This window comes from Manis javanica, chromosome 1 (assembly GCF_040802235.1).
Source record: "Manis javanica isolate MJ-LG chromosome 1, MJ_LKY, whole genome shotgun sequence".
Classification (NCBI taxonomy): domain Eukaryota; kingdom Metazoa; phylum Chordata; class Mammalia; order Pholidota; family Manidae; genus Manis; species Manis javanica.
Genome location: NC_133156.1, coordinates 233,606,659 through 233,628,966, shown reverse-complemented (window position 1 = coordinate 233,628,966; position 22,308 = coordinate 233,606,659). Strand labels below are relative to the sequence as shown.

The window sequence follows — 22,308 nt, the reverse complement described above, 5'->3', positions numbered from 1 at the left end:
CTGTGAGGAGAGACGTTTCTTAGGTTTTGACTACCCAGATACCTCCACTCACCAAGCACACTGGAACCGAGTACTCCTTGGGGCTGCACCTACACAGCCGCCTCAGGGCCGCATTTGCTCTCTGAGATGCCCTTACAGACCCCTTCCAGGGGAACCGCAGCTGCCTGGCCCTTGAGCACTCCAGACCGATTCCAGCAGGAGATGTCTGCCTTTGTTCCTTTTGAGATCATTGAATTAGGCAAGGTTTCTTTTTCCATCCCTCTATGTATTGTTTGGTTTTGTTCATGAAATTATTTTTTTCAGGTAATGAGAATCCTTACATCAATATAGAGACAGATCAGATCAGGACTTCCAGATACTCACTGCCTCTGAATCTTCCAGAAGAAATATGATGGACTTTGGTTTCAAAAGATCTAGGCTGCAAACACCATTTCTGATATGAACTAACTGTGTGACCCCAGACAGGTCACAGAACCTCTGTCCATCTGTTTCCTTGGATGTGTCCTGGAAATAGTGCTTGCTGTATGGATTAAGAAAGCTATTAAAGCACTTAGAAGATTGCCTGGCCCAGGGTATATTCTTATTACAATTTTATCAACTCTGAAGATGTAAGTAATAAATTCCAGATCTTTAAATAGATATCCAAATAGCAAATATTTTCTTCATTATTAATACTCTGTCCAAAATTTTGGCTTGGAATATGTGGTTACTCCTTATATTAAACACAACTAACTAACTAACTACTAACTAACTAACTAACCAAATATATATAAATATATGTATATAAGCTACTTTACTCCTGTAGATTTCATTCCCCCCAGTGTTTGTCCCTAAGCTCAGAAATCACAACTTCTAATGACAATTTTTCCATAGGCTCTGTTCTTTGACACTTGCTCAGTTGGCTTTCTAGGGCGTCATTCTCTGTACATTCAAATGAACCTTCATTATAAGTAAGTGCACAAACACGGCCTTCAGAGTCAGGCCTGTGACACCAAACAGCATCTTCCTGTCATCTGTTAATTATAAAATAAAAGCATAGACTATTAGATTGGTAAAAGTTCTTTAATGTTATTGGGTCAAACTCTTCAGTTTACAAAGGGGAAAGTAAAGCCCGGAAGGGCAAATTCTTAACTAAGAAAGTAGAATAGTAGGTTAGCAAGAGCTGGATCTGGGATCCAGTCCCTCATGTACTGAATATCAAAATGCCTAAAAGCCATTTCACTTTCTGCACACCTTCTGATCTATGTCTATGTTCAGCTCCAATAAGGGTATTTCTGGACTAGGGCTCTATTCATCCTGGATCCGTAGCACTGAGGACAAACTCTAAAGTTGGCTTCAGTACCCAGGGGCCAAATCCCAGGAACAATTACAGCTGCACAGATGGTCCCCCGAAAACAGTTACACAAGATTCTGCAGAGAAGTCATGCTCGACTGATGACCACCACTGGCTCCATCTAACAGCTGGAACTTTGCCTGGTATGGCCAGGAGAAGTGCCACAGTGCCAAGACATCATGGCATTCACCAGATCATGGCTGGAGATGGTCCCTAAGCCACATGGTGAGGCCAGAATATCGGATTCCATTTGCACTTGATGCATGGTGGCATCACCTTGCAGGTGGCTGGTCGTACCGACACATCGGCCTTTGACCTCGTCCCGTATAGAGAGTGAATCATAAAGTTCCGTTATCTCTACCTTCGACAGTTCCTCGTACCTACTTTCTCCTGTGTCCTGGAAACCACCCACCTGTTCTGGCCACTGTGGCCTCTTGCCTGGGGCACCACAGTGGCCTCTTAACTGGTCATCCATAGCCACTCTTGCTTTCCTCTCCAGTCCATTCTCCACATAGTGGAGATAAATCTTCCTAAAACATAATATTAATAACATCTTGAGTAAAGCCTTTCAAAGGATTTCTATTGTTTATAAGGATCTCCCCATCTGGCCCCTGCTGGCTTCTCTAGCCTCCTTACCATCCTCTCGCCTCTGTCATCACTCCAGGCTCCCTCTCACTCTCTCACCTTCACACACTGTTTCCTATTTTGAAATATGTTTGACCTCTTCCGTCGGCTTGTTTCATGCCGATTATCCTCCTGGGTCTTAGCTTAAGTGTCAGCTTGTCCAGCTGAATGCTGGGACCTCCTTAGATCTTATTCACAACTCGCTACGAAGTCCTAAGGCACCTACCACTGCGCTCCCCACACTTCATTTCATCGCCCCCATCCTCATTACGCTGCAAGCTCCGAGGAGGCAGCGACACAGCGGGATCCCCAGCACTAGTCACTTAAGATAGAAGCTTTCCAAGGGCAAGGACTGTGCATAGTTACCCCCGTGCCTGTCATGCTGCCCCTCCCACAGAGCCCTGCACAGAGTCTCAGACTCAGTAGAGTTTTGGTGAATGAATGAATGGAAGCATTATTTGTTGTTTTAACCACTGGAATATGGCATCCCATTCACAAGGTCCAGGGAGCACATGTGCACCCCAGAGCCACCAAAACAAACCTGGGTCCAAAGCACCCATGTTTGGCACAAACGGTTTTCGCCAAGAAGGGCTCCGTTCAAATGGCAGATGAAGTGCCCATTCTCAGCATCTGCTGGGGCTGCTGAAACACACCAGTGGGGAGAGAAGGGAACTCTAGGTCAGCCCAGCTTCTCAGAAGAAGAGAACCAGAAGTAAGACTTGAAATCTGACGTCAGTCAGTTTCACGCAGGTGGACAGTCTTGGAATGCGGTTTCTTCTCGGGGGCGGGGAGGAGTGATGGAAGGGACTCGTCCTGAGAGCTGAGCTCTCCAGGGCCCTTTGCGGCAAAAGGACAAGGTACTGAAATCTGGCCCAAGGTTTAACTGAATCCATCACTTTGACTGGAACGCGTCCAAGCACCAGGCATCACGTGCTCGTCGGGAGTGCCTAAATGGCTCTAGCTGATCCTGAGCTAGAACATTCAATTTGTTCTCTGGAAGATGTACCCTTGTAACAGACGAGAAAGGCACTGTGTGTGTGTGTGTGTGTGTGTGTGTGTGTGTGTGTGTGTGTGTGTGTGTGTGTGTGTGGGTGGCTTCTCCTTCCTTCTTCATGCTCCTGAAAGTGGAATTCCATAAATTATCAGTGAAGAACCTCCAAATCGAGAGATACAATCAAGCCTCACACCGCCTGGGCCTGGATGGGCAGCGTCTTTTCTGTTTGGGTCTGGTTTAAAGGAACTGCAGAGTTCTGAGGGATAACTGTTCAAAGGAAACTGACAGTTAAAGATGCAGGTCAGCTCCCAGCAGCTAGGCCACTAGAGGGGCTGAGGGATAGTGCGAGAGCCAGCTGACATGGAGGCTGGCAGGGCACCTCCTGCAGTAGTGGGCAGGCCTGGCCAGAGACAGACCAAGCTGAGCACCTACTATGTGTGGACATCACAGATGATTTCATCCTGACAACAATCCTGTTGTAATTCTTTTACAGATGAATTATCTAAGGATCTGACAAAGTAAATCAAACATACACTACTAGTGTCAAGGTCGATTTGGGGAGCCTCTCCTTTTTACTTCCCAAAACACTACATGCTCAGTGACCCTTGGCTGACTCCACTCCCGAGTGACGTGTTGGCTTCATGGTGTTTGCCAAAAGTCTCTGATTAGTATATCGGGCACCTGGACCAACCTCAAGACTTTGCTGGGAGGAAATTTTCCTTTCCAAAAAACAACTAAAAGTGAACGACAGACTTGCAATATAATTATAAAGAAACAAAGGCTCAGACATGCTCATTAAATCCCTTGCCTAGTGTCACACAATCAGGGTTGAACTCATTTGTAGCTGAGAAAAAAATGCTGTGCTCTTTCTACCACTCTTCATTGCTTTACTTTGAAAGACAGAAAAAAACTTTGAGTCTTCACATTTCTTTACACTCATAAGCCTATGTGCGTGTGTGTGTGTGTGTGTGTGTGTGTGTGTGTGCATCTTCCATCCTGCTGGCTTTCTCTCTCAAACTGGAAGTTCCTAACTCCATTAGTGTGAGATCTAGCATTTTGGGGACCACATACAGTTTCTTCTCTCGACTGGCGGTCACAGTCAGGGAATCTGTCGCCAGTTCCTTGATTTCACCCGCCACTGCCAAGGTCTGAGCCCACAATATAATCAGAGAAATTGGCTCACATCTCAAAGGGGATAGCTCTTTTGAATTAAAAAAATGTAAATTATGAGTAGGTTCTTATGGTAATGATGTGTGCTCCCATCACAGAGGATCTGATTTTACCATGGATTAACCCCTGCAGATATTACAGGACTGCCTGAAGACCATTTCAAAGATCGCTCAGAGAAAGTTTTAATTTAACTTTTTCTTCCTTCTCTAATTCATCCATCACGTTACCTGCTACCCGCACTCTCTCCCCTGGCCCTAACGCAAATCTACCCGACATGCCTTACCAGAATTATCTTCTTTGAGCACAAACAAATCACAGTCAAATTTACCTACTAGGTAAAATATGTTCAATGGTTTCAAACTGCTTATACAATGAAGTTCAAGTGCATGGGTTTGAGACCTCTATGAGCTAACATCTTGCTCTGTGCCTGCCTCACGCTCCATCACTCACTCTTGCAAATCATAAATTGTAGTCTAGACTATTCATAGCTTACTGAGCACACCTGTAAGGTATCTCTTCTCCCCTATGACACCTCCTCCTACCTATATGGTGTCTGAGCTCATATGACCATCATTAAGGCTTTTCCTCAGTTAAGGCTGGAAATCGTCTTCCCTATGTTAGGACCCTTTTCAGGACATAACTGACCCTTGCAAATGCTCATAGTTTCCATGCTGTTACAGGTGTCCATTCACAGTCTCACTTCTTTGTAAGGTTCTTTTTATTTGTTTGATAGACTCTTCTGTACTTTCATCAGGACCAGCAGAGTCACTTACACATTTTAGGGGCTCTACACATTTTGTTTAACAATATTTTTCAAACTTTTCAAATGATTACAGAATCTGCTTTTAGCTTGATACCATATTTCAAAGAGCCCAGCACACCAATTTTATGTACATCTAAAAAGGAAAATGCAATTACTTATTGTCCAGTGATTCAGCTATGGCATAATGCTTTGCATTACAGGGAATGTGTGTCTTATACTTATTGAAAGAATTCTTTTAGATGTGTGAAACATTGTTTTTAATCTTATACTACTTATGCAACCTTGAGAAAATAAAATGTAAGGGAGGTTAATTGGTTAAGGGATCCTGAAACTACTTCCTATTTGCAATCACTTGTCTCAAATAATTTTCAGTTTATTTACTGATACCCATTTCTTCCTCACACAGTATCATCCTTTGTGTCATCAAGAACTTTGCACAAAAATTGTTTCAAGATTTGTATCCAAGCCAGTTATAGTAATTTTGCAATTTTTAATTCTGACAGATACTAGGTCTTACCAAAAGGTGTCAATTAAAAGTTTTCAGACAATAACCAGGATTCATGTACAATCTTCAAGAGCCCTTAAATGGTTGTTGAGTGAAACATCAAAGAGTTGCCATTGCCTGCCACACTACCAGAATATTAATCAACTTATTTTTTCCAGCATAAATATGAAAATACAGGTCTGGACAATTGCAACTGTAAGATACTTCTGAATTTTATTGGTATCTGGACAGTAGATGGACATTTGTCCAGAAGTATATCCTAGAATTAACAGAAAATGGACATTGCAAAATGTGGATTCAAATAATAGTCATTAGGTTCCTTCTGGTAAACTAAGAAGATAATCTAGATTCTTATGTTTTTAAACAACTGATTAGGAAGATTTGAACATAACTATACAAAAGTCATGGCACAATGTGAAAGGGTCAAACACTGATGGAGAATCGCTCTGTCTCAAGTTACTATCTGTGGGGCCAGAGCTGGACTAGAAGGAATCGACGGGGCCGGAAGAGCCACAAGTGCCCCTGCTGTGTGTCAGGCTGTGAATGACGCCCTCAAGAAAAGTACCACTTTTTAATCAGTGTGGCTGATGAACAGGCATTCCATCAACTCCACATTGCATCTGAAAACAGAGTTTTACTGTTTTTACCAGAAACTTCTTTGGTTGCTTCTCAGTAAAGTAGAAAAAAAAAGTCACTTTATTGACTCAATATCTACTTCATCTAGATTCTATAAACATCATATCCCCCTGAACTTGATGTAGAAACTCAACACGATTATTGATTTGATTTTAACAAATCTGGATAAGCAAGTTGTTTGTTGAAGAATATTTTCACCCATCAAAATCTGTTTATTCCTTAATGAAAGTTAATGTGTGCAAAGCACCGATTTCCTCAGACAGGACATTGTAACATTCTTTTTATTCCATTGACTGTATTATATATTAAGTGTTTCCTCAAAAAAAATGCCTTAAAATAAGAACCCCTCAGTTTATGACTTGGTAAGTTCCCAATAGGATACTATGTCTCCAACTATTTGAGGGCTCTTGGTTATAACTGTGTGGCATATACAATGATTGCATAAACTTTCTAAATAATTCTTCCATCATTTCACTATAACTTTAGTCTTTATAGCCATCTCATTATATTTTTCTTTCAAGGAACTTCAGAATTATATTAGCATTTAAAATTGTTAATTTAAAACTAGTCTTTCCTATAAATCCTCCAGAGATCTCTGTCATGTTGGTTAAGTGCTACAGGATACAAAGGCATTGAAAGTCAGAGAGAGGAAGAACCAGCTTATCACAAACTGTACATTTTCAGTGGCCCCACAATGTGATCCCACGTACCCAAGCTGGCAGACCACCCAAATCTCTCTGAGACCCTTTCAGCCTGCATGATATGCTGTTCAGAGCAAAAATTTTGGCATTGATCTGTCAGATGGCTCAAACCTGCATATTTTCACAGAGACTGGTCTCTGTTCTAATAATTGAACCCTGGAAAAACACTGCCTAAAACTCAGATTTTAGCATAATAAACACTAACATTTACTCAATTAGAAAACACTGGAAAGGAGATTGAATCAACATGTTGGACCAAGTACAAATAACCACTTGCCCTTTTATCCCAGATCCCTAGCAGGAAAAAAAAAAAATAGAAACATCTAAAAATAAATAAAATCATAGCTGTACTAGAAATCAAAGAATGCCATGCTCTAAACAAAATTCTTGAAATGCAGATTTCTACAGTCAGACAGGGATTCTCAAACAAAATGAATAGAGAAATTAGACTAAACTAACATTTTAGGAAAATAAACTAAATAAAAGAAAGACACCAAATTCAAAATGAGGTCACACCCAAAAATGAGAATTAATATAGGAAAAAAGAATTACAATAATTAATAGTCTCAAATGAACAGGAGTAAAAAAATTAGTTTCTTAAGAAAAGGAGTCATTTGAGATTTTGGACATTAAAAGTGTGATCCTTAAACAAAAATTGCTATATTTTGATAGCAGATAGAAGACTCCTTAAGAGGAAATGAGTAAGCTGGGAATCTGAGCTACAGAATTTCTCTAGACTGCACCACAAAAGGACTAAAATATGTGAAATAGTATAGAAAAAGTTAAGAATTAAAAAGGGAAGATCCAGAAAACCCAGCACCCTTCTAATAGGCATTCATTCCAGGTATATGAAATATAGTAAAAGAAACAATCTAAGCAAGAGAAAAAAAATCTCAGAGTCTTCAAAAATAATGAAATAAAATAATGCCAAATAAGGTGAAAGGATGCTGACAAACATTCAACTGGTCCCAACCCTGTGTTTTCAGAAGTTGAAGAGGGTAGGAAGAACATTCAAATTACCAACACGTGAGTAGGGTTCTCATAGGAAGGTCATCTTTGGAGTTCACTTGATGAAAAGTGATGGGGATTTATGTTTAGTATTCTGGGAAAAAAATGACTGATTTAGAATTTTATTCCCAATTAATCTACCCAGTGTGCACAGGTCAGAGCAATGTAAAGATGTTTTATGCAACCAAAGCCTCAGGACATGTAGCATGCACTGGTTATTTCTTGAAAGTTTTATTCAAACTTGGACTCTTCTGGAAGAATAAAAAGTTGGGCAGTTTTATTCACATTCACTACAAGAAAGAAGAATACTTGGATATAAGGAAGGGAGTTAGAGCAAAGAAAGGAATATAACAGTTGTAGGAAATTTACAGAAGAGCTAACAAAAGGCAGATAAATATGTGAAGAGATCATCAAACTCATCAGCAGTTGGACAAATGCAAGTTAAAGAAAAATGAAACAATCCCTTCTAAGGGTCTTGCCAGAATCAGAGAACAGGCTAGAATGAGCTGCCAATGGAGCTGTGGCAAATGGGAACCCCTTGCACTGCTGGTGGAAAGGAGGACTCCAGAAACCCTTTGAGAGGACAAGCTGGCAGAACTTAGTCGAATTTATCTCTGGGTAAAAATTCTCATAAATAAGTTTTTACAAGGATATGGACCCTTATATAAATTCAGTACAGGATTGTTGGATTGTAGGGTTTTGGAGAATATCTGGCTGTGTGCATCACGGAGCTGGGTAAGTAATATCTGATGGGCACATTCTGGAGTCCAGAGCAGAAGTTAGAAGGGACAAGCCAGTGGACACACAGAGTGTGGGTAGATATTTAAATGCAGTACTCAGTAAAAGAGTATAGGGGACAACATGCTGTATTGGAAATGATGTCATTTCTATACATGAAGGTAGGCAACACACATTTAAGAAAACATTTATAAACAAAAGAATACCAAACTGTTAAAATAATAGTTGTCAGTGGAGGAAGGATGAGAATTGGGAATGGGAATAAAAGGGAGAAATTACACAAATAAGACAATGCACCTTGATACAGACTTTTAATGAAGGTTGCCATCATTAGATCAACTCAAACCTCTTTTCAGTAACAAAAAACAATCATTAAGGAGAATATGTGTTTAAATGTGTAGATCACATAAAAACCCATGTTGGAGGTTTAAAAATATTTTGTATCTATCGATGTACAGAATACCACCTATCAAAAGCTATGCGATACAGATAAAGCAGTAAGGTGAGGGGAAGGCAATAGCCTCAAATAAATATATTAGTAAAACAAAAAAAAGAAAGGCTGAACTGCTAAGGAGCTATTTACTAAAAAGCTAGAAAAAATAATGACAATTAATCCAAACAATGTCCGAGAAGGGAGAAACTAAATTTTGAAACATAAATCTGTGTACATTAGTTGAACGATGGAACAGAGAGGATTCATAATGACAAAAGCTGGATCCCTGAGACTACTAAGAATAGAGTTTACATGGAGTATAGTTAAATGAGATAAGGCACAAGTAAACAGGATTGGCATGGAAAGGGACAGCTACAGATATAAGATAAATAGTAGTAAATAAATGGTGAAATACTAAGAGCTGTTTTCCAAATGATTTTGACAACAGAATTTTTCAGAAAGCAACTGACCATCCAAAATTTACACAAAAAGAAAAGAACATTTAAAAAATCTATTAAAGAAATTGACTAGAGAATAGCAAAGTAAATACACTTTTAAATATTGAAGACGTCAGAACATGTTATCACAGACTATTTTAGATGGTTTTATTCAAATTTTTGCTCTAGCTAAATATAAATTAAATCCAAGATGTATGTAATTGTTATAAATGTAACTGCTGAAATCTATTTCCATGGGGTCCAATTCTGATTCAAGGACTAGTTTCACAAAAGACCATCTTCATCTCCAATATTATCCAAATTGGTCCATAGAACGGAGAAAGAAAGAACTCTGCCCAAATCATTCTATGGATCTTACTGTATTCTTGACAGTAAAACCAGAGAACTGCATAACAAAGAGAAAAACTAAAGGTAAATCTCACTCTTTAATGTGAAAGTAATAATTTCTAAATAATGTATAACAAAGCCAAACACAATTGATATCGACAAAGTATTCATGATCAAGTTGGGGGTTAGCCTAAGAAAGCAAGAATATTTTACTATTAGAAATTCATTAATCGAATCAACCATATTAACTGGTCCTAAACATATAGTCATCTCAATAGTTGTAGAAAACTTTTCAAGACAATTTAAACATTTACAATTTAAAAAATCTGGAACTCCGAATAGAAGCAACTTCTTTAAACATGATCAAAATTTTGAACCAAAGATATACTGCACACTTTGCCCTTATGGCTACGATTTTCCTCAGACATTCCATTTAGAATCAGAAGAGGGAAGAAGATGTCTTACATCACAATTTTACCTAACATTACCCTGGAGATCATGTACTGCTTCAGCATTGTGGCCACAAGCCACATGTGACTCCTGAAACTTGAAATGTGACTGATCCAAACGGAGTTGTGCTGACTTGCAAAACGCACACTGACTTTCAAAGACTTATTTTGAAAAAAGAATAGAAAATATTTCATTTTGAATATTATATTGTTCAAATGTGAAAATGATAATATTGAAGCTATATGGTCTAAGTATATTATTAAATTCAACTTTGCTTCTTTTGTACTTTTTTATATGGTTACTAGAAAATGTAAATTTAAGTGAATTTAAATATGACTTTTATTTTGCTTCTTTTGGACAGGACAGTCCTAGACAGTGCAATAAACCAAGAAAAATAAACAGAACACATCTGGACTGGAAATGAAGACAAAAAAAACCATTATATTTTTGCAGCTCATATAATTGTGATTATCTATCTAAATAAACTCAAAATAATCTGGATAAAGAATTAAAATTATAAAAGAGTTCAGCAAGGTTGGTAAATGGAAGTCAAAAATAACTTTCTTATATGCCACCAAATACAACTGGAAGCTTTACATGTAAATGGTAGCATTATTACAATATATCAAAAGAAAAATGTCACCTAGGAATGAATCTAAGCAAACACTATTCATGAGCCTTTGGAAAAAATTAACTTTATTCAGTCATTAAAAATTTAATAATGGAGAACTTTAAATGTGTACGCAAGAACTCTCAAGGCAAAAAGTATTAATTACGTGTAAAGTAATCAAAAAGTTCAGTATAAGTAAAAAAAAAGAAAACCCAGGAGTACTTCATAAATCTGGAGAGGCTGATTTTCATTGTATATGGAAGGAAAAAGTTACCAAAAATAAAACTGTTTTGAAACTGGTTAATAAAGTTATCCAGAATTTGATCTACCAAAATATCAAAAGTTACTACTAATTAGTATAGTGCATTAAGCTGTAGGCTTGATGGCAGTTCATTTAAACAGAACTGAGATCTTCAAAACATTTCATGCTTATATTAAAGCTTGCATAATACGGCTGGCCTTGGAAACCATTTAGGAGCAGTATTTTCCAATAAATGAACTGGGAAAAGTAAGTTATCCATACTGAAGAGAACAACAGAGTATTCCCACTCTATATCATATTAATTTCATAAGTAGAAAAAACATTTAATTAGAATTTTAGAATTAAAATTGCAGATAATCTTTATACTCTCAGGTCTATGATGTATTTCTTTAAACAAGACACAAAATGTGAGCTATAAAGAATTGAGCAGTAATTGTAATTCTAACGTAGTTAGATACTAGCACACAGAGTTTTTAAAAGAAACCATTAAAAGGGAGAAAGTAGCTCAAAAATTAGAGAAAAGATATTGCTAACACATGTACATGACAAGGTTATTGTCCAGAATATTAAAAAATAGAACTCAAAACTCTACAAATGATTAAGAAAGAGAAAAACTATCAAAAATAAAATTTGATAAAAGAAGAGAATTAGTAGATTGTGAATACACATGTCAATGATGTTCCACCTCACTTGTAATTAGATAAATGAAAATGGAAACCGCAATAAGATACCATTTCAGCTCCAACAGATTGTTAAAAACAAAAACAAACAAAACTTTAGCAACACCAAGTCTTGATGAAGATGTGGAAAGACATGAAATGATGCAAAATAGCAATGGCTGGAGATGCTCTTCCGCGTTCCTCATGCCATGAATCGCAGGGAAAGTCTGGGCGCTGGAGGTCTTTACCTATTTTTTTTTTTTTGAGATTTCTAGATGATTCCAATATTTATCCGGATATACAAAACAATGCCTTCAATTTTCACTTAAAGGGAATTATATACAACTTTTATCTAAACACGACCTTTATTTAAATACCATATTAACAAATACAAAAGACTTAGTAATTAAAAATGTAAGCAAAATGTAAGTTACAGAAACGTGTTTTACACAGCATTGAGTTTTAAAAGCACTTAAATGGACCTCTGTTCCCACTTGAGTTTTGAAACTATTTAGAAGGTACCAAGGATGTTTTAATATCAGAAATATTACAATGCAATTCAACAAATTAAAGAGTAAAACCATATATTCATGTTGATAGATCCTGAAAAAGTGCTAGAAAAAATTCAATTGTCTTTAAAGCAAAATCTCTTAGTCAAGTAGAAATGTAGGAAAATGGCAACATGATGAGGTTTACTTATCACAAACTATCAACAAATATATTTCTGTAGGTGGGGGTGCTAAACTACTTGCATTAAAGTCAAGAGCTAGGCTGTTTTTATTACTATTATTACTCAACTTTAAAACCTAAAATTTTAAGATACTATTAAATGATTGCTATAAGTATCTTCTTGTTTTTGCTAATGATGTGGCTACCTATTTTGCAAACCCAATAATGAGCAAAAAAAGAAAAAGGAAAAATAGATATTAGGTTGAATAAGTTAATTAAGTGACAGGTCTAGGTTAAAGACTTTCGAAGTTCAACAGATTTCCCCAATCCTAGAAAAAATCAGCTATAAGTAGAGAAGGGAAACTTTCCCTTAAAAACTGTGTCAAACTATAAAATATTTAGGAACGAATCTCACATAGAAGCATAAGACCTATATGAAAAACTATATAACCTTTTTGATGGATATAAACAAATGAAAATACATGTACTTCCTGAATGAGAAAACTTGGTGTCATATTAATGCTCATTTAAACAAATACATTTGAGCAAATGTATTAAACAAAATATACAAAATTTTATACATAATTCCACTTAGAATACTTTTTAGTAATGGCAGAAAGAGAAAAAGTTCTCTGAAATATTCTTTAAGTTCATGCGAGATAATAATAAGAGCTAATGAAGCTATGATAAAGTAAACTGCAGTGGACAGACATGTGCCTGCCAAGTGTCCAAGTAAAGATATTCATTGAATCCAGTTTTTTACCATCTCATCTAGCCTGTTGTAGGGAAAAACAAAAACATGGACTCATTATAAATAACATACTGGTTATTTTCTTGGGGGGCAAACGCTGTACTAGGTTTGGGTGACACAGATGAAGAGAATAGGCTGACTCACAATGCCCCCAGTCTTGCCATGATTTGTGATTACAGAGTGATTTGTGTATTAGCACATGAGTCTTAGCATCAATTTGGCACTCTCTAGAAAGAAAAACCTTGACCTTATTTTTATCAGGACTCTGTACAGCTCAATTTGGTTGAATGTAATTCCCAATACTATTGAATCTTCCAACAGAACATAGTATATTACTCCATTTGTTAAAATCTTCCTTAATTTCTCTCAGCAATGTTTTATAGTTTTCAGTGTACTAGGCTTGCACATCTTTCACCAGATTCAGCCCTAAGTATTGCATTTTTTGATGTATTATAAATCCTTCAAGCATTTTCAAGAATTCATAGAGGGGACTTTGATTTTCTGCAGATGATTTACTGAGGAATAAAATCTGAAATGCATAAGTGACACAGGCACAATTATTCCAGGAAAAGACCAACCTGTTCGATCATGCCTATGACGTGTTCTTGTCTTGGTCTTTCTTTTCCAGTATTTTTCTTGCAGTTAGATTACAAAATTTATGCAGATTTATGAATTCTCTACAGGACCTGCTGCAAGTGACACAGAGTAGGTACCCAGTGGCCTTGTTGAATGAGCATTATTGAAACACAGGAATATCCTCTTTTCTCTTCATTCCATAATATTTGCCATATCTAAATGTTATGAGTCGATCAGCTCCCATTTCACTAGAACTCAGTTTTCTCATTTGTAAAGCAGGGGTGGTAACAATTGAGTGTGGTTTTTGTGAAGTTTAAGTGGAAAATGTATGTGTGAGTTGTATATAGCACTTTAGATGATAAGAAGAATGGTATTTTTCTGCTTAGAGGCTAATGAATCTTCTTTTAATAAGACATCTCTGTGCAGGAGTAACCTGCCAATGCTCAGGAGAGTTTAGCAGTTACACGCAAAGAAACGTGAGCACAGTCAGTATTAGGAACTAACAGGAAAAGGCAATTCTAATTTTTGCTTCCAGGTGTAAAGTCTACATGTCAGCAAATCAATTGATAGGCTTTTCTTGGTGTAAAAGGTAGATTACCTCTAAAAGATGACTCTTTCATATTAATTCAATAAAGTCATCTTGAAGAAAAAGTCACCAGATTGTTCACTAAACCATTGAAGATTGGAGCAGAAAAGGAACATAGAAATCATCTGCTCACACCCATCCATTGCAAACTTTGCCTATAGCTTCCTTGTCAGGATTACCAAGGATACTTCGGTGATTGGTGTCCAGTGATAAAGGAACTCATCTTTGATTATTGGTTAAATAATCCTATTTGGCTGAAATCTCTCTCTCTGATTGCCTGTCCCATGAAGCTACCCAGAGTGAGTCAAAATTTTCTTTCTCATGACACCTCACTGACACTTGAAAGTGGGATCAGGGCCCCTGCTGAGTTGGCTTTCTTCAGCTAAATAGCTCCTTTCTTTCAACATGATTTCCTCATTTGAAGTGGTTTCTGGCCTCCTGATATCTAGCATACTAGTTGCTCCCTGGATAAACTCCTATTTGTCAATCTTCTGCATGTTTATGCAGGTAACCGAGCAGGGCGAACTTGGTGTGTGCGGCGAGGCAGACGGGGCGGACAGCGGCGCGGCTCGCCTGCAGTGGCTGCAGTCAGGCCTGAAGCTGGCTCAGGATGGCACCAGGCGGAGATGAGCTCCAGGGCTGCCCGGTGCCCTAAAGTGCAGAGGTGTTGTTGCCGCCGATGCCCCTGCCAGTCCAGCACTCGCCCCCTCCTTCCCTCCCCGCCTGTCCCCTCCCTCCGCCCTTCTCTGCTCTTCTCCACTTTCCTCTCTTCCTCCCTCCCTCCTCTTCCTCTTGATCTTCTCTCGCTCTTAAACCTCCTATTTTAACTTGTATTTTGTACGCCATTGAGTTTGCTGGAAGCCAGCCCTATGAATAATAAAATTCATTAAATATGAATTCCAAACAATATTTTATGCATATTATAGAGCCTTCCTAAATGTACCTCTCCCTGGTAAAATCCTTGGTCCTAACCATGCTCACTGATGTTTGAGCCCCTGAATCATACCATCTCTAGTACTGGTTTGACTGTCAATGTAATGCCGTATGGAATCTCATCACGACAAAAATTATTTTGCAATTGAGTCAATTAACCCTACAGTACAACAGGTAAGTTTTTATAAAGGAGCCTCATTTGGATATCTGTCAGTTATAATATTACCTAGGTTGTGTTTCTTGCTCCATATTTTAGGTCCAAAGAGAAAGCTGACTTTCCCTCCAGTTCCTAATGAAAAAAAGAGATTTTTAAAAAACGAAACTGAAAGGTTTCAACTTATAAAGGATGTAGTTTCTTCCTCAAGGTGAAAAACCTGCAATGCTTTTCCCCCAGTGAAATGCTCAGCTTATTTGGAGGATATGAAGATAGTTTAATATTTCTTAGGTCTCATAACTATGTAGATATTTCCAACCCAGTATACAGCCAAGCCATTAAAGGACCAAGGGCATCATCACCTTTGATGGCAGAGTAAGGAGCGAGGTCTGACGAGGCCAAATACCCCTCAAGAGGGAGTGGTGGGAATTAGATGATGGTGCAAAGGAAGAGATTTGCTTTTGCAAAGGTATCTTCCTTCACTACACAGGACCCCTCAGGAAAGACTTCCAAAGGCTTCTAATAAAAAAACCACGCCTAAACAAAGGCCCCATTGATTGCTGAGCTTGCTTCACCTTCAAGACGACCGTCCACAGCCAAGTCCTGCTTTGACAGTTTGGAGTGTCAGAATGACTAAGGACAAATAAAATGATCTCTGACTTCACTTTCTAACTGAAAAAAAAAATGCACCTTGGAACGTACTCTGAAGATTTCCTCGTCTCCCCGAAATGAGGAAAGAATCCATCCCACAGGCTAGAGCCACATGCTTGGCTACGCCTTCCCCAGAACCAGCGGCTGCTTGCCTTATAGGCTTTCCTTTCATTGAAATAGCTTAAGGATATGTCATCACTGACTCATATCTCATAAACATGATTTACAAAAAAAAGACTTGGTGTCAGCTGGGTTTTATTAAACTGTAAATTTTTTAAAAACTCACATCCAGAATATCCAACAGCTCAACACCCACAACTTCACTGGTTCTCTTCTTCCAGCATTTTTTGGTGGTCGATAACCCCGAGGAAAACACACACTTCATCAACTCTCATCAACCGCTCTCTGCACTCCTGGGGTAAGCTCCACATTCACAGAATTCCTCACCACGGACGCAGGTCCGAGCCTGTGTGTGCACACCCACCGCCAACACAAGCACAAAATGAGGACTTACATAGTGATTCCAAGGAAAATAATCTGCTACATTTACACATGACAAATGACAGTCAGGCTTTGTCAAGCTAGAAATACACATTTTAAAAACCAGCCTTGTTACTTAAAAAAAGAAAAGTGTTTTGGCTGAACTTGCCAGGGAGACGCAGTGAAAAACAGAAAGGAAATAGGATGCCTGGTGGATGCAATAATTCAATTAAAAAGCATTGTTCTGACTCTGGCGAGCATTCATCTGCTTACAAATATTGCTGAAAGTCTGTTCTTGTTGGTTCCCTGAGTTCATGGAAAGTTTCATGTCATTTCGGATTGTCTTGTATTTTAAATGATTACTACATAGGACTCCTGGGAAGGTGGAAAGGCATTGAAAATCCTACAGACCTCTTGTCTTTATGTAACAGTGCGTATGAAATCATATGAATGAGTATGGAATCCTTACCAGAACCCTGAATAAGTGACCAAAATTATGCATTTCAGACTTTGGAAGTCATCAAAATGGCTTTCACACCAATTGGCTGGACTTGAACGATGATAAATGTTCTAAGAGTCAGGAAGAGACTCATTTAACTGTGTTGATGGTGTATTATATTATAACAGCACTACTTGTAATAAACAAATGAAAAAAAATATATAAGCTGCAACACGACAGAAGTTAATTCTTTGCTCACATAAATCCCAAAATTTATATTCCTCATTAGTAGTTCAGAGTTCCTGGGACCTGGTCTGGTTTCAGGCTGTGGCTCTGCTACCTTCAATATGCGTCTCCAAAAACAATTACCAGAGGCATGGGAGAAGCTGGAGCAACGGGAAGAGCACAGGAAATGACATACAGCCAACTCTGCGGACCAGCACAGAAGTGGATCCTGCCACTGCCGCCCGCGTCCCATTGACAGGACTCAGTGGCCCCACCTACCTTCAGTGACAAGTGGGGCTGTCTCCTTGCTGTGTGTGCAGGGAACAGAGGCCATGGCTTTGGTACATAGCTAGCCAATCTCTGCTTGCCAAAAGAAAGAAGAAACCCCTAATTCTGCCCTCTCTCCTCTGCCACCTCGAAGGGAGAAGCAGTTGCCCCAGTTTATCTGCATTCTGCACAGAGCTGACACTTAGGATTGATTTTCAGCAGTGATTCCAAGAACTGGACTAACTGATCTTCGCCAGGGAATACCTTTTCCAGGGAGTGAATATCAAAAATGGGACTTCCAACCAGTCTACTAGGGACTAAGGTTTTGGCATTTTGAATAATAATTACTTTGGCCTTCTGCTCATGTGGCGTTAGCAGTCAACTTTATCTGAGTTGCCACATCAGAGAGTGTCTTTCCGTGATTATTTTACTTTTGAATCTATGCATATTCAACTGGTAGACATTCAGTCATTCATCTTTCTATTTCTTGCAAAAAGTAAGTTGAGTCAGCCTGTAAAATATGTAAAGTCCAACATGAAAATCATAGATCCAGGATCTTGAAAAGGCAATATCCTTGATAGTAAAATTTAATGAAGCTGGAAATGAAGGTATTACACTCAATGTGCGCCCTGAAAAGAGGGGTGAGTAAGGATTGTACATGGGCTCACGTACCAGCAGCCAGTCGGGAGGGCAGACTCCACGCTGCGCACAGAATTGCCTCCCATGCTGGTCTGATGAGCCTTCCCCCACCAGGGACACCCAAGTGCCCCGAAACCCGTTAATAATGAGAATGCAACAGGAGGGAACCTCCTGAAGAAAACACTTCTAAGAGGAATAAAATCAAGTACCACAGTTAAAGAGAAAGTGATGAGCTGGGCAATTGCCACAGCAGAAGAGGAAAGTTCACCGCGAGGTGGAGAGAAGGAAATCTCCGGCGATCTAATTCGTGTCATTGTTGGGTTAAAAACAGAACACAATCCTTCCTAATTACAACCCTTAAATAGAATTCGTGCCTCATATCAAATTTACCGAGTATCATAATTCCTCCAGGTGGTAAAGATACCTCAAGACAAATGCTGGACATAGAAACCACAGGGCATAAATCTGCAAAGAAGTAAAAAGCTAACCTTTTCAAACAATATGGCTTCTCTCTCACTTACCAACTTTACATCTCCCTGTACGGCCCCGGAAGATGACTGGTTAGCCAGAGACGGGTAAGATTCCTCAAGGGAGGAACAACCTAAGACAGGCACAGTCGCAGGGGGGCCATCAGGAGAGAAATTGGGGACCAACAGTGGTGAAGCTTAGAACCTCCCCCACCCCTGTTTTGAGAGAAATCTTCTGCATCCGTGGATGTTTTATTGCCCTTGTCTAGCTTGGATTAGCACATAGTCTACAGACACACACCTGATCATCTACATTTGCTCTCTTACAGCACTAAACTATGTTTTCTACCTTTATCTTGCATCTACCTACCACTTCAACATTTTATTAAAAATAAAAATAATAATAATAGAGGGAGAAATGTGGGATCCACATATAAATCAAGTATAAAAATCAAACAAATATTCATATTTGACCTAATTGTTTATAGTTCACAATGTGAACTGAAAGTTTCTGTGATGACTGCCCTTGCACTGTTCACCATGTAACTTATTCACTATGTAAGAATTGTTCACCATGTAAGAACTTGTTCGTTATGCTTCAGAAGATGGGAGACTGACAAGAATTAGGCTTGGGGTGGATTAATGATTGTGCACTGAGCATTGACCCCCCCTATACAGAATTTTATTGTTGTTAACAACCATTTGATCAATAAATATGAGAGATGCCCTCTCAAAAAAAAACAACAACAGAACACAAGCATGTTGTTTTGTTTCTTCTCTCTTTCTTACGGAGGGATGTCAGACCACCCATCCCCCAAGACTAAACTGGTGAAGAGTGGGAAGGGACAACCAAAGTGCACAGAACTCCATAAAAGGGAGCCCAGTGCTGGTGTGTTTGGGCAGATGGATATAAATGGATGATCACAGGATTCGGAATGTTTGTGGAATGTCTTAAGATAACCATGAGCATTCTATTAAAAATGGTGGACTTACCTCCCAAATGTTATCCAGTTAGAAGAGAAAATAAACATGAGCCAGAGTACCAAAGGGCATAATAAAAAATGGAATGAATTATATATATTTGTTGACCAGTTTGCCACAAAATGGGAATTTAAGAAAACAGAAACAGTTCAATCATTTATGGTACATTCCCTGAATAAAATATTATGTGGCTATTAAAATGAACACGGTGGAAACACCATAGCAACAAGTGAAATTGTTTATTTGGCAGTAATAATGAAAAAAGCAAGGGTCAAAATGATATAGATGCTGCAATTACAAGTGTATGAGAAACAATCGTGGGAAAGGGGAGGAAGGAAATAGTGCAAAAGGCATTGTATATTGGAGGTGGTGGGAGTGCAGAGGTTTTTGTATTTACATAGGTTAATGGTTACATTATTGTTTCAATAGGAATAACTGAAGATGGAGAATTAATAAGAATGAATCTTTCAATAAGAATAAATAGAGCAAAAGTAGAAACTTTCCCCAACTTCTCTCAATGTTTGACTTTGTTTCCTGCAGGTGTTGTAAGGACCGAGCATGAATGGGAACTGCCGGTGGCCTGGCCCGATGTCGGTGCAGAGCTGGGCTGACCGGCCCCCCTAACCAGCCAGCGGCCCCCCCAGCCTGGCTCAGGCTGCAGAGATGGGTGAGTCATCCACGCGGCAGGGACAAGAGCTTCAGTGGCCTGCACTGGTCTGCAGTTCCTGTGGCCATTCTTTGGGCTTCTGCCTCAGCTTCTCCTCAAGCCACATGGATGAGAGAGGTAAGTCATGCATGTGCTCTGGGCCTTGGTTGCCTCCTGTGTCAACCTGACAGGCTGGCTGAGGGCTGAGGGCAGCGCAGAGGTGTCCAGGGGAAGTGTTCCTTGGGTAGGTACCTGGGCTGCTGCCGATAATGACATGGAAACTCTAAGATGCCACAAAAATGTTTCTGCTTTGCTGTATTCTCCTCCTCCTCATCACTGTCTCTGTCAATCTGTCTGTCTGTCTGTCTGTCTCTCTCTCTCTCACACACATACACACACACACGCATTTATACCCACTCATGTACACTTTCCGCTCCAGATACATTCAGCTCTGCCATTAGTGAACACAACCTGTCTTTCGCCTGCACAAAGCACATGCCACCCCTTCTGCTTGCCCAGCTCATCTTTCCAGTCTCCTCAGCTTCTCCTGAAACACCCCTGCTACTGTTAGTTATTCCAGCTAGTAGGCACCTGAAATGAATGTTTCTTGCTGTCTTACAGGACGTACTAATATGGCCCGGCAGCAGGACTACCTGCTCTCTCGGATCTCCTGATCCAGGCGGGGCAGCTGGTTAAGGTCGGCGATCTGGCACTAGGCCCTGACCTAGACGTTAGGGCTGTGAGCCGCTCTCAAGGTTTCAGGCACCTTACCAATTTTTATTTCAGTATTTACAACAAAACACTTTTATTTACATTTTATTATTATTTAATAATTGAACATTTATTATTATTACATAATGCATTATTTATTAGTCATCTATTATTAACACCATCACAGCTCAAGTTGTTAAATAGAGCAGAGCACCCCAATCAACATTTTTACAAATGAGGAAAGTGAGGTTCAGATATATTATTAAGAAAAATATCTTAGAAATATAAGGCCAAAGATAAATTTTGAATCAATGGCAGAACTGGGAATAAAATGCAGAATTTCTGATGCGTTTCTGACTCAGCAGGTTTGGGGTAGAGCTTAGTCATTGGCATTTCTAAGAACTTTCCCAGGCAATTCCCACGCTGCCCACCTGGGCACTGCACTTTGAGAACCACTCTTCTCTCCGTCTTGCAAGATGCTTAATGTAAACGACTGACTGACTATCGCTCAGACCACCCATTCCTTCTGCATATATGACATTTAAAAAAAGACCATCATGCACAATTGTAATGGTGCCATACTTTTCCTGGTCAGGTTTCCAAGTTATAAAATGCCTTCAGACGTTGTGTTTAATGGACTGTGTGGTAGGGGAAGGAGTTGCCAAACGCATGGGAGCTTGGCCCTCATTAATATTTAGAGTTTCCTGAACCTTGAGGAAAGCCGGGCTCAGTGGCAAGGCGGAGGGTCCTGCTGAAACACACTGATTCGGGCAGACAGGAAAGCTCCTGTGCACATTAAATGTTAACTCCCTTTAAAAATAAAAATAACATCGAAAGCAATCTTCGCTGGGGAAATGGATCATTCTTGATGAGGCTAATGTTGTTGTTTCAGGTGGCCGACCTTATTGCTCCCAGCCTGAGCGTGGAGTTGAAAAACAAAGCCACAAACCAGAGGGTCAGTCCACAGCACAGCAGTCTGAAGGCAGCCCCGTGAACAGTAACTTAATCCTTAGGGATTTGGGGAGTGTGCCCTGGGACCCACATGCTGCTCAGGAGAGCTTAAATGTAAGAGCTTAAATGTAAGAGCCCAGGGAGCTCAAGCAGGTTGCTTGTTTTCCATCAGATACCTGGTGGGAGGTGTTTATTTCGCCTGTTTCCGGCGTCAGTAGCACAGTCCTGTGCTGGGTGCACATGGTGGAGGCAGGTTTGGGGGAGCCCCAGGGCAGAAGTTTGGACAAACTGTATTTGGAAGCAGTTGTGCATAATTCATTCCTCTTGGAATTTGGCTTCACTAATAGAACCGCAATCACGCAAAACCTTAGCCCAGGGTGGGTGGCTGTCAACAGCAGAGCTTTGCCAACTGTGCCACTCTTGGGCCACTGGGGGCCATTGTAGGGCCAGCTATAGGGCCACTTTAGGGCCAGCGATGTGACACTATCACAGCGGTTGTGTTGCTATGCTG

At 39.5% G+C, this 22,308-nt stretch overlaps 2 long non-coding RNA genes across 2 annotated transcripts in view; one reads left to right on the top strand and one right to left on the bottom strand.

Moving 5' to 3' along the window:
* LOC140850456 (uncharacterized) overlaps window positions 1-15,091 on the top strand; it is a 31,337-nt gene extending 16,246 nt beyond the window's left edge. The window contains exon 3 of the long non-coding RNA XR_012133326.1: window positions 14,761-15,091. This is a non-coding gene — a long non-coding RNA (uncharacterized lncRNA). The remainder of the gene's footprint in view (window positions 1-14,760) is intronic.
* Window positions 1-22,308, bottom strand: part of LOC118973916 (uncharacterized) — a 185,603-nt gene that overhangs the window by 17,253 nt on the left and 146,042 nt on the right. The gene's annotated exons all lie outside the window — the stretch shown is intronic.